The sequence below is a fragment of the Labrus mixtus genome, chromosome 11 (genome assembly GCF_963584025.1).
Source record: "Labrus mixtus chromosome 11, fLabMix1.1, whole genome shotgun sequence".
NCBI lineage: Eukaryota > Metazoa > Chordata > Actinopteri > Labriformes > Labridae > Labrus > Labrus mixtus.
Window position 1 is genome coordinate 4,745,011 of NC_083622.1, and position 13,860 is coordinate 4,758,870.

Sequence of the window (13,860 nt, forward strand, 5' to 3'; positions counted from 1 at the left end):
GAGCTGAGTATGAGCACAACTGTGAAAACAAAACATTATTTTTGTTAAAAGTTATCTACTAAAAACAAATGTTGCTGCTTTGTAATGTCTTGTGTTTGACTTTTGCTACGTTGGCTGTTAGTGGGAACAGTTAAACATTGGTTATCTAATAAGATATCAGAAGTACTTTATTGATCCCAGGGGGGCATTGCTTTCCATTCATCTGCCCCCCGCCTGCTTCAGAAGAGACCATTACAGTGAGGGTCAAAGTTTCTGAAAAGCTAATGATCCGACTTGGCCCGCAACCCCAAGCCGGGTTGCAGGCTTTAACAAGTCCTCCTCAGAAGATTTTAGGGGCCTTACCTGCAGGGGATTCAGACCTGGGGGGTAAAAATTGGAAAGTACAGGGCCTACAGGGATGACAAAATGAATAGCCAATCTGGGTCCGCCAAGATTGGATGTATACCAAGAAAACTATAACTGAAGGAAGTGACATAACTTTTGATTTTGAGTCAATGTTGACGACATCCTCTAATGAACAATGAAATATTTTCTCATAATAAAATGTGTTTTGAGGTTTTACTGTTCTGAATCAAACCATTAGTCATTTACAAGGTGCTCTCATCTCACAGAAAATGTTTATGTTAATGACTTTAATATGTTCCCCCGCATGTCCTAATTAGTTTGAATGTAAATGTAACAGGCGGTAAATTAGAGTATCTGTGATGCATACCTCAAACACTTTCCCTGTAGCAACAATAAACTAAAGCACAGCAGCAAGGGCAGACGCTGGCGGGCAGAAACAAACAGCTGCTCCTCTTTGTCAAGGAGAATCTGTGGAACGCATTATATCGTTAACAAAACAACATAAATCATCTCCTCTCCTGAGAAGAGCTTGCACCCTGTCAGTCTCCTCTTTGTGAGGCGCTCCTCGAACATCACTTGCATCAGCGGTTTTAATTATCTGCATTTGCACAACACTGATACAATCATGCCAAAGACATGTATAAATAAATCTTTGTGTGGCTACATTAACAACACCCTCCCACAAACATATACAAGGAACAAACAAAGGCCAAATGCAGATGAACTGTAAATGCATTGTGACGTTTATATATCTTCTTGTTTTTCTTCTCGTACTTTTTCTTCTTCTTCTTAGACTTTTGAACAACCTGCATGAGAAAATCAGTAATCAGCAAACTCTGTAATCTTTCAAGTCCCGTTTAAAAACCACTTAAAAAAACAGTTGCTTGTCGTTGATTTCATTTGTTTCTGATGTTTTGTTCTTAAAGGAGAAATATGTGAATAAGATATCTACTAAATGTAATCATAAAGTGACCTTACTATATGATCAGACATTAAGGAAACATGCTATGTTGAAGTGCTGGCTTCTCTGTCAACAATGCAGCAGCCAGTATGTCCTCCTTCTAACTTTAGTTTCCTGCATTTTTTTAATAAGCTCCACGACCAGAAGAGTGCTTAAAATAGAATAAATATTGTAAAGGAGAAAGGAAATGGAGAGAGGTTAGAACGCAGTAAGGTTAACAGACTGATGCAGAGCTGGCTAAACACTGAAGCTTCACAGAGGGTGGGAGTCAAACCTGGGGTTACCGCTTGAGGGCTAACCTCAATATAGGAAACTGCGATGTAACAACAGAGCTAAAACTGCAAATTTGATGGTTTAATGGCTTGTTTGTGTTCTACAGTATCTGTATGAAACAAAACAAATTAACCAATCGAGGCAGCTGGGTTTATGATGTGACTTATAATGAACTGTTATACATCATAATTCAACACCAACTTTGTTTTTGCTTCTCATGCTGCTGCTGGAAATGTATAAAATGACGGACAGGCAGAGAGACAGACTGACCTGCATCATACAGTATCTAGTCCTTTCCTCTATGAATCATCTGTATCTTCACCGCTTTGTGTTTTAAACTCTCAAAACTACTCGTGGATTACAGAATCACACACTCGCTGCCTCCTCAGCATGGGATCTCATTTATGAATTAAATACAGTCTCTTACTGAATAAATACAGACTTTACATATATATATATACTGTGTTTCAGTGCTCACACAGCTGTGTGTGTGAATAAACTATGTCTTCATCTGTTGTTATGACATGAGAGTTTTTAAATTTAAGATTTTCACATGACAAGCGGGGGAATAACTTAATGCAGAGAGAGGGAGAAAAGGACACATGTGGAGTACTTTCTGACCTTGCACAAACTTTCAGAAACATGCACACAGTATATACATTCAATCCATTCATGAACGCCTCTGAGCAGCTGCAGACCCGTAGCACGGAGGGAGGTCAAGTATACGGCCAGGGCTGCTCTCCAGCAGAGCTTGTTCCATTAACCCATAGCAGAGTGCAGGCAGTTAAGGAGACAATAGAGCCCGCAGCACATGGGAAACTCGATACCACCAGGGAGAGGAGGGAGACACACAAAGTGCACGAATCGATCCAACAGGGAGCCAAAGACTAAGCTCTACTCCCACCTGGACCTGTCACAGTGACATGCCAGCAGCTGAAAGCGTCTTCTGTGCTCTGAGACAAACACAGGAGAGGGCGATGAAGGTGGATTACTGAGGGGACGGTTTCATAAGGCTAGCCATACCTTTTAAAGCAAGTGGAGAAGAAGCCATTTTATTTAATTCATTCATTTTATTTGTATTTTTTAATTGGAGTTTAAGCTAGAGGCTATCAGCCCTTTGTCATTGTTGCCTTTAAAAAGTACTGACAATATAACTGCTTATTGACTTTGTTTATCTCTTGGGTCAATAAAACGTTAAAAAAAAGGGAATACAAAAAGTCAGTCACAACTTCTGTTAGCCGATGTTGAAGTTCTCTGACCAAAATAAAGTCCTGCCTGTGAAAAGACAGACATCTGATTATGTCGTTCCTCAGTGAAGCACTAATCCAACTAATTACCAGAAGCCCATGGGATCCCATCTTAGCATAAATAAACACCTTAATTAGATAAACGAATGTATGTTCAAAAACTATAAGAAAGGAAACAACAGATGAACTCTCACTTGCACTTGATGGGATTAACGCTTCTTTAATGCATCAGGTCAGTCATCCTTACAACATGAAAGTCGTGACATTTTTATACGTTTGATGAAAGGTTTAAGCATGTTAGGACGGCGTCTACAAGTTCTAACCATAGACTGTAAATATTAATGTTTGAAGCCTGAGTGACGTCAGCCATCTGTTCCAGCAGGGGGCTCTGGAGTCTCATCGGCAGCAGCCGCCATGTTGGAAATGCTGTCTCAGTCCAACTTTCAGCCAACCTAACGACAGACTGAGAGCTGGAGCTGAGGCGGGTTTTAAACCTCTTGATGAACCGTTACATCGCGCCCACCTGTCAATCATGTCAGCTACCTGCCTAACTTTGGACAACACAAATCAAAATGGAGCTGTTCACCCCTCGTACAGTGTGTGCCCATGATGACAATAACTTATCAGACATATTTAGTTTTTTTGTACCAGGCTGTAAACATGTTTATTTATGCTGTAAAAACTGTTGTTTTTTTTTTGTCTGTTATGTGTTTGTGACTTCCAGTGTTCCTGGAGCCAGCCTCAAGCGGACACTCGACAAACTGCAGGATTTTGCACTTCCAGACTTGGCTTCATTTTTCAAGACCGGAGGTGCTGTGAAAAAAGCCAAGTGTGTTGACATTCAGCGTCAGACTGGCAGCCTACTGTTTCATGAAACTCTGTCTAATGTGTAAAAAGCCTGTCTAATATTTACTCCAGAATGGCTTCTTGCTCTGTCACTCTCTCTTTTCCTCTTCTTAGCTTCATCCGTCACCGCCATCTTTTATCTCTCTGCCTCAGCCATCGTATCAAACAGTACCGAGATGGCTAACAGGCTTCTTTTTAGCTGAAGGCTGATGTGGATCTACTGCTGTTGTTATGATGATGCTTGAGGAGGATTCACTTTAGGTAGGTGTGGTTGGTAGGAGGAGAAGCAGGGTCAGTACTGATGTCACACCTGAGAGGGGTCCGGTGGCTCTGACTCTTCAACCTTGATAAGCAGCCTCTGCTGAGGAGTGTTTTGAGTTGAATGGACGCCACGAGGGAGATGCCAGGACGCAAGACACTGAAGACAACTGAGAGACTGAATTAACATTTTTTTTGTGTGTGTGTGTTGACACTTTTTCACATCATCTAAACTGGTATATCCAATGAAAGAGCGCGGGCTGGCGGAGGCGATCACAACCGCTCTCTCTGAGGATCGGGCCGTCCGAGGATGCTTTTAGCTCGGGTTTCTGTAGCAGCGTAACAGCTGTTAAGCCGTACGCACTTCTTGCAAGAGGTCCGCAGCCTGGTGTCACAGTTACATAGTGCTGAAAACAGGTGACCAGGTGCTCTGTGGACATGGGATAAATTATCCTTGCTCAACGGTAATGGACTATGAGATTGACTTTGCAACTGCTGTTTCAAGAGGAAAAAGATACACATTGTTATTTTGTAAAAAAAAAAATATATATATGTACAGTGGATATTGTATTCTCCCATGGTTGAAAAATTCAAACAAATCTTTGAGCATTACAGCAGCAAGCCCTGTGGAAACCTACTGGATCAGCCTTATTTATGGGACACTAAATGAAAAAGGACAAATACAAAAAGTATACCTGACAGTAATACAGAGGGACTCAGAGGTCTAATTGTTTTTTGTTTTTTAATATGAATACCATAACAGCATGTGTGTGTATCTCCATCCAATGACAGTACTATTATGTTAGGTCACACTCAATCACACCAAAATCAGTGTCCTCTGAGGCAAGGGCACCGAGAAGAAAGTGATGGACGAGATGAGAAATCACAAGTGACACCCAGATCTATTCCCTGAGCATACCGATATGTGAGCGAGAAGACACTGAATGAGTGTCATCACTGCGCACTGTTTACCAAAATCAGCTACTTTAGGAAACAACAATAGAGAATATTTCCTGCTTGTCATCTCTTCAGTGAGGAGAGAACAATGTTGCAGCGACTGCAGGGAGTTTATCACACTTACTGAAAGTTGACTGAGAAACAGCCTCCCTATCGCAGGAACAACGCTGCAGCTTTTTTTTTTTTTTTTTTAACAGGGCGAGAGCGGATTGTTTAAAACTCTGCTGTGTATTTCACACAGGCAGGCACAATGCTGCGTTTTCTTGACATTCCATTAAAGAGGCTGGTTGCTGCTTCCACGCAGAGTAGATCTGGGCTGGGCTGCAGGAGGAGAGGAAGAAGAAGAAGAAGAAGAAGAAGAGGGGAGGGAGGAGGGATGAAGGAGACAGGGGGAGTTTTTCTTGAGTCGTACTGCCATCTAGTGTCAGATCAAACATCAACAGGTGCTGTCCATGGTCCTGAATGTGCACACAGGAACAGCTTTGATAGTCCTCTGGGAACAATAATCACATTCAGTCCGTGCAGGACTGGGAAACAAAAAAACTGCAAAACTGTCCCAGACAGGTTCAGATACATTGAACGAGTTTAACTTTGGATTATAGGCTGATTGAAAACCTCTCCTGCTGTGTACAGAATTCCAGCCGCACTCATACATACAGCAGAGCCCCTGAAGGTTAAATCTATAAACTGTAGAATGAATCCATCCTGGTTCAATTGAACCACTTAGGCACTACTTAAGCTTCATGAGAAATGTGTGTTGTGGGGTAACGTACATGTCATCTAGGAGACATTATGGAGATGTGATGTTGTGTAAACATTGGGATATTTACATGCAATGAATTTCACCATACTGTATTTGGATAAGAGCCGGTCAGTGCTATACACACAAGATTGAAAATTTGATATTAGATTTTTTTTTTTTTTTTCTACTTCCAGACATATTTATCTAAGTCTTTATTTCTGTTCTTTCTCACCTCATGGTGAGTCATATGGTTGGTCAAACACTAGCCCACTTCACCAGTAGCTCAGGCTGTGATTCACCATTTGACTTTAACCTTTGTTATAAATATCCACTACACGTTATGCTATTGGGAACCAAGTTGAAGGGGGAGAAGGTGACATCGTAGGAGACAGATGAAGTATTTTATAGGGCTTTAAATACTGAACTTTAAAATCCTGAAACCCCCCCCCCCAATATTTTCAGGCTGAGCTGCAGGTGTGAACACAAACAGCTGAATTTTTCACTCAGACTTTAACCAGAGTTTCTCCTGCCAGCCCACTAATATTTTTTCAGTGTAAAGTCGGAGTGAGCTGATGTGAGAACGCAACAGGATATAATCAGGGAATTCATCTCTCGAGTGTGGTTGGAGGGGTTGGTGATGTTTATATCCTGTGACTGCTGCAAGCGGCATAGACTGTATGCAGGTGACTGTGACTATCTCCAATTAACCGGCTGCATTATGTTTTCTGTTCATCAGTAAGTTCACGTCACCAGCAGTCCCCGTCCTTACCCTTGTTGTTTCTAGGTGCCACCCATGTTGCCTAGCAACCTCAACAGCTGCACTGGAGCAAGCCGATGTAAATTACCTTGATCATGATCGCCTAGCAATATATCCACAGATGTTGATTTATGAAGACAAGCCCACTGATCTTAATCTTCATGAATGAGAAAACAAACTTCCAGTGAACAACCAAAATGTGTTCAAACTTAACACGCCTTAGTGATTTATGAAGCTGTAGATCTTAACTGATTACACTTATGACTTTGTTTTTGCTTTCTATTTTTTTTTGCCTGCCTTTTGTCGAGTTCTAGTTCTTTTTTTAACTCGTGCTTAGTCAGTCTATGCATATATTTGTTATGTCAGACTTTGATTGTATATAAAAGTTTAAGTAAAAAAAGACAAGCAATGAATCTCAGAGTATGTTGGGCCATGAACGATGCACGAGAAGGATCCTTCAAAAACTGAAGGAAAGAAGGACACATTTGTTGTCTGCTTTTGAAGGAACCTTCAGAAACAGGACAGCCCTCGATGTACCACTGTGTGATGTAATCGGCCTTCAAATGCACACTTTGAAGGCTGCAGCCCCTGATGTGGCCATTGTGTTTCTGCATGATGTAAAAGAATAAATAAATTATACTTTCATAAGATTATGAAGAAAAAAATTATCTTTTCATGGTTTCTTAATGGAGATCATCTGACTTATTTGAGTTATTCACAAGACTTTTCATCCAAACATTTGTATTTAACAAAGCTTGGTGTTCCTCTTTTAAATCTGTGTGGCGTCCTTATACTGTATGTTTTCAGTCTCCATGTTATGAGCCTTGGTTTAATTAATTTTGGTTAAGGAGGCCGTAACAATCTGTCTCTCACTTTAAGGGAGAGAGCAACAGCTCAGGTTGGAAACATCCTACAGTGTCCTCGACATCCTCTGTTTGAGTTTGACCGCCTGCCCTCAGGCACAAGATACAAATTAACAAAGGTGTAGTCCAAAAGGTTAAAAGATTATTTTATGATTCAGGCCATCAAACAACTGAAGTCCAATGATGACCCTGATAACTATGATAGGTTTTTAGTTAGTTGAAGTTGAAGATTGATTTGGTACGGATATTCCTTGCATTTAGAGGATAAATACTAATGTTTGTGACAACTCGTCTTCCAGTGCCAAATTCAGATCCAAAAATCACTCTATAACAAGATTTTTACATGGCCAAGACCATGGCTTTAATTATGCCCCCTTTTCCCTGTGTGTCCCTGCATTCATGTGGAGTTGCACACATCGGAAAAAAACAAGTTTCTGAGTTGGAAAATGCACATGATCACCTGCTCAAGTCAGAACAACATCTCGGAAACTCTGAAAGAATTAGGTGCTGGACGTAATCTTCATCACATGGGGGGCAGAAGATGTTTAGTTAATGTTAAGATGCTTTTTATAAATTGACGTATTGCACATCAACTTTTTGCTCAAATATTTTATTGAGCAAAATAAATAACTCAAATAAATTATTACTTGAAACAGAGACATTCCTCATATCTTCTTTGTTGTGCCAATGCATTTTGTTGTTGTAGTTACAACATTCTGACTTTCCTAATAGAAAACACTTGAACACATTGAAGTCAGAAGAACGACTTCCCAACTTGGGAACTTGGACCATGTGAGGGGCACATGGATGCGGCATTTCTCCTGTGTTCCCCCCTCCTTTGTGTTTCCTGTTGTCTCTAATTGTTTGTCTCTTGTTGTGCTCACCGTCAGTGCTCCTCACCTGCTCTACCTCCTGATTGCTTCAGCTAGCTCACCTGTCTCTCATCAACTCATCAGCCTACAGTGTGTATATACACCCTGGTTCTTCACTCGTTCATTGCCACATCCTTTACTCTATTTGATACGAAGAGGAAAAATAAAGTTTTCCTTGTGCTCGGTATTAAAGCTTCTTTGTGATTTGCATGTTACTCATTCATTTCTCCCGTGCTCCAGGATCACCTCGGCCCCCGGTCAGCCTTCTCAGCTCTCATAAAATTGGACCGTCCACTCTGCCTCTCACTGCCTGCCAACCTCTTAGTGCCCAATTCATCTTACTTCTCGGAAATATCAGTTTGTGACTAAACCTCATTAAAAGCATCTGAACATCTTACTTTCTCATATTAACTATGTCCTTGTTCTGCACTTTGGGCCCAAAAGAAAAACTGACAAAAACTACAACAGATTTATTCAAATCAAGCACAACTTGCTGAAACCTCAACTCTGTCCATTTGAAAACTCCTTGAGCTTTTGTTTGGGATAAAATGAGTTTAGTTTCACAGCTAAAGTTTTACCAGTAAGGCTCTAAGAACATGCAGGGCTTTTTAAATGTAATCACAGAGCCATTTACAAACTGCTTCAATGCATGCATGCAAAAAAGGTTTGGCCACGTTTGTAGGACTACAATTTCAACCTCAGTTACCTTTTGTACATACTCAAACAATACACACTGCATAATTAACATGCCGTTGGCAACATACTAAAATACAGGTCACGAGACATACTTCAAGTCTGAGCTCCATTCCATGAGCTAGCATCAAGCTAGCCCGACTGTCGGTCAATAAATAAAATTCAACAACAATATGCAAACTTTATTGATTATACAACTACATAGTCATTTTAATATTATCTGGCAACATGTAAAATGTATTTCAACACAGAACTTTTATTTTATCTTATGACTGGTATGCTCCTGTTTCATACTTAAAAAATTCTGGCTGATCTAGTATACAGTTGTATATTTCTCACATACACACAATACTATGATTTCTCATCATACTACATACTCAGTGTGTCGTCCTGTTTAGTATGACAGTATGCGGTTTCAGACACCGCCATTGACTTTTCTTTTCATGCAAGAATCAAACTGCCTTCACTTTGGGTTCATGTCCAATGTCTGTTTTAAATAATCCAATGTCCTGTCAATCTGCCCAAAGCAGTACATCTAACACTGCATTAGAAGACTTCAACAGCACATCAATATTACATCATTGTACCTTAAGATAGTCTTAATTTGTTTGGCACCTCTTGTTTGGGTTTCTGTTGTTAAATTGAGTATTTTCTTTCTACTCTGTCTGCCAAAGCACTTTGTACACTTTGTTTTTAAGGGGGCTGCATAAAAAAGTTATTCTCAAAATAATAAGGCAGAGGACAGCGTCCAGAAATTGATGATGTCGTATTTTGGGCCACTGACTGAGCTGCATAAAATACAATGAGGAGTAAGGTCTGAAATATGTCGTGGTGTAAACTTCTGCTTTGCTTCACGACATCTTTACTACATTATCCATACAAAATGTTCAGCCACTTCACGTCGTCATAAAACTGCTAACCTTCATCTTGGTTTTCTTTGCAGGGTTATAACTTCCAAAGCTAATCTAAATTTTCCTCCAGCCTGACTGAACCTTTTCTTTTTTTGCCATGAAAATGCTCAGATTTCATTATTTTGCATATTAGTTCCATATATCAGCACCTTCAGCTGATTCCTCTCAGAGCGTTTATCAGCCCTTTGTGCCCGTCCACTGTCTCATCGCTCGGAAATACATCACGGCAGTTGAGCCGCACACTGATCCACGGCGGAGGCATTACCCTACCACACACACACACACACACTCACACCCATCACCATCAGTCTTTCTGACTGGAGGGCCCGTGTTTTTCTGAGGTCATTGAAGATCAATGTTGACTCCATGGCGTAATCATCTGAGGAATAAGATTAGCATATCTTAGCGCCGATTGAGTTGTCTCAGTGGTTGCAGTGGGGAGGGGTGATTAAGGATTGATTGTCCCAGCAGGAGCAGTTGTGAAATTCAGGAGACAACGATGGCGAATGGGCGGAGGGGAGGGGGGGGGGGGGGGGGGGCAGATAGAGAGGAGGAATTGTTTGACTCATTCTGGAAGTGGTAGATTCTTTTTCTTCCAAATGAATTCCTCCCCATTTAGTCTTGTAGTTCTGAACTGTATCTGTATACTGATACATATTCTTCTTGTTACCAACTTCAGTAGAATACAACACAATTCTCCTCTATTTCTCTATGAAGATAGTTAGTTTTTCAGTTTTTCCTGAGGGGTTTGATTTGTCTGCTCATGTTTCTTTTATTTCACCATTTTCACCAAGAAAAAAAAAAAACATTGCTGTTAGAAAATGGCAAAAAATGATCACATTGCATCAACATTTGGAAAGGACATTTGGCAGTTAGGTACTTTTGTTAATGTCTGATTTTTGTCAATTAGGAGCAAATTGTTATTTAGTACCATGGTGCCATGTTCAATGATAAAAATCAGAAGACCATTTTTTTTGCTTCTTGCTTCAAATAACAGTCAAGTTGGTACCTTTGCCCGAGTTTGAAGAAGAAGGTTTTTTTGTCTTTGTCTATTGAGACCACAGTTAGGATACACTACTTGCTGAACCCTTGTACAAATAATTTTTGTTACAGTTTTGGACATTACAAATCCTCAATATCAATCTGTATCTAGACCCGTCCAAATACCAATATATGGGCATTTCTTTATGATAACCCAGATTTAAATTAATGTTATGAAGATGGCCGTTGGGAGCAACGGATGGCCAGACATCCACAAGATTTAAACCTAGTTCAATCTTGCGGCCTTGATGGTTTGTCTGTTTTTTTGTTTGTGTTCTGACTTTGATGTTTAAATGGTTACCAGACTAGGAAGAAATTATCCATTTGTGTTCAACAAGAAGGGTGCCATGGCAGCTCCCCAAAAGCTGAGCCAAACCATTTGCGGCTCCACTGACCGGCTGAAGTATAGGTCATAAGCTCCACCTCCTCCATGTTATCAGATGGGAGAAGGGTCAAACTATAAAATCAACATGCAATTTTTCACAAACATGGTTTCTATCTTAAATTGAGTTCGTATTATGCTGATTTATGTCCAAGTATGTTCTGAGAAGTTTAGTTTTATTTACCTATAGTTGGTGCTATTAAAAAAGCGGGTATACCATGATTAACAGCTATGTTGATAAATGAGGCTACTATACCTTCCTGGATTAGCAGAATAGAGGGGGAACAACGAGAAGAAACATAACTAAGGGGCCTGCCATTTTCTCCTTTTCAGTTAGATGTCTGTTTTGGTTAGAAGAAAGGGCGACACACTGGTACTGCGTCTCCTCCAGCTGGTCCCTACTGCGCAGACTCCAAATGCTCAATATGTCAGCGCCAGTCACAGTGGATAATTCGGCTTCACTGAGGTGCAACACGAGAAGGTTGTCCATCTTTATAAAGTCGATTTTGGATCCAACACAATTTCTGCTAAACACACAAAACAAAAGAAAAGCTATCCGGGTTAAGGCAGCAATAGACCAGAAACAGAAGTCTTCTGTAAGGTAAAATTACCAATTTAGTGAATGAAGTGGAGGGCTTTGAACTGGGCAGTTTAAAAGCTGTTTCTGATTAACAAAAGGATCCTTCTCTTTAACACGGAGGTCTACCACTATAGGCATTCTCTCTGAAATGTCGTCATACACTTCAAATATTCCTCTTAGGTTGTCAGTGGCAGTAACTTTGTCTGCAGGGACTAAATATCAGCCCTTACAGCCTTTTTAGCAGCCAACAGATAAAGCAATCGTGAGTCCAAAAGATTCTGTATCAAGTGTCTCAGGGTGGTGTCACACTAGAGACCCTGGCCCAGATCCGAGTACCCTTGACCCCAAAGTCCAGTCTATTTGATCAGTGTGCCAGAGTCCGCTTGAAGAGGTGGTCTCGAGCGCGATTCATGTGTACTCGAGTATGGTCTGCGTGAGATGTGAATGTACCGCGCTCAAACAAGGAAGTAATTCTAAACAGCTCCTGTCGCTTTAAAAACTCTTGTTAATCGGGCAGCATGGGCCCATTACATCCTCTGAGCTGCCCGGTAGATGTGGAAGTAGGAAGAGGGTCGTTGTAGGTGTATCTGATATAACCAAAACATCCACCGTTAGCAGGATGGACTCAAGTCTGTGAGTGGTTGCCATGGTTACTTCTTCTTTCTGCTTTTTGGCAAATTTGCAAACCAACTATGTGCTTACTGCCACCTGCTTTATCAGGCTGTGTATATACGCATGTGTACTCGGGCACAGAACGATGTTAAAAATGTGAACGCTGACCAGCGGGGGGAGGGGGGAGCAATCGTCCTCGGGTACGGTACGAAACAATCGTGCCCGATTTTAAAATGCACCAAAAGAGAGCCACATATGTAAAAGTCGTCCGAGGATTAGAATACCTTAATTGTTATTTGACTTAGTGAGGATACTGATAGAAATGTTCAACATCATAAAAAATATGACATGTGGAGAGGCCGTTTCATGGCGACTCTCTCCTGCACTTCATCGTTCTTTTCCTCCTTTGAGCCGGGTTGTAAACAACATATTGGAAATTCTCCACAAACCTGTTCCATCGCTCATTCTTTATTGTCTGTGTTTGTTCATAAATATTCATAAATCAATTCCAACCTCTGACTTTAACTGTCACAGAGGATGGCAAGGGCTGTGCCAGTTGTTGTCAAGAGAATATAAAGAGCCTATTACTGTGTCTGTTTGAGTAGCTGTGAATTTCATTACTGAGTCCTCTGTGCCACCTTTGAGTGAGTTTTGTGGCTCTCTTGTGGGGGGTAAAAAGGTGGCATCACGTGCGTTTATTGCAGCCATTACCTGCGTATATTCACGCCCTCTCTTCCTCCAGATGCCGCTACATTTGGCTCCGTGTGACAGACAGATGCCAGGAGTGATTAGATCCAGTGGATTAAAGTGGAGGCTCTCGGCCTGAAATACACCTCTGCAGCTCTCAGATGTCAGCCATGAAATGAGACAGACACTCCAAATGAGGGAACAGCTCAGGCTAATATCCCGTCACAAATGCTGTTTACTCCGGATTTAGACTGGCTGCCCCATGACTGTCTGGCCATGACTGAGAGCTTGAAGCAGGAGCATAGGCAGAAACATTTCTCCTGAAACCTAAAGAGGCATTCCTGACGTTAGACCCACAAGGTTCCATATCACGTCCAGCCCACTCCCTGTCGGTCATGTCTGAGATCTTACCCTGAAAGCAGGGTGGGGCAGTCACAGGGAGGAGCCTCCTGCTGCTGAGGAGTGGCCTCACAGCGAAAAAGCCCAAAACATGAATTAGTGAATCCTTTGTTCTTGTGTTTTTGGATGATGTCTTCTACTCCAGGGATTCACCAACTTATCAGCTTGTATCTCTCTCTCTCTCTCTCTCTCTCTCTCTGGTCAGATGCAGAGTTCACAGACCTGCAACATGTGTGAGTGGTAGAGAGTAAGGGTCTTAAATGCACATCATCTGCTTGGTAAATATACCTGGGCTGCCATTGATATACCTGGATGGCCCGCCTAGGTGGGAAACACTGCACACCATGCTCCCCCAACGAGTTCAGCAGGGAGAGGCAGAGGAGGATCACTGGAGCTGCAGGGACTTAGGCGGCACATGCTGCATCAATGAAGTG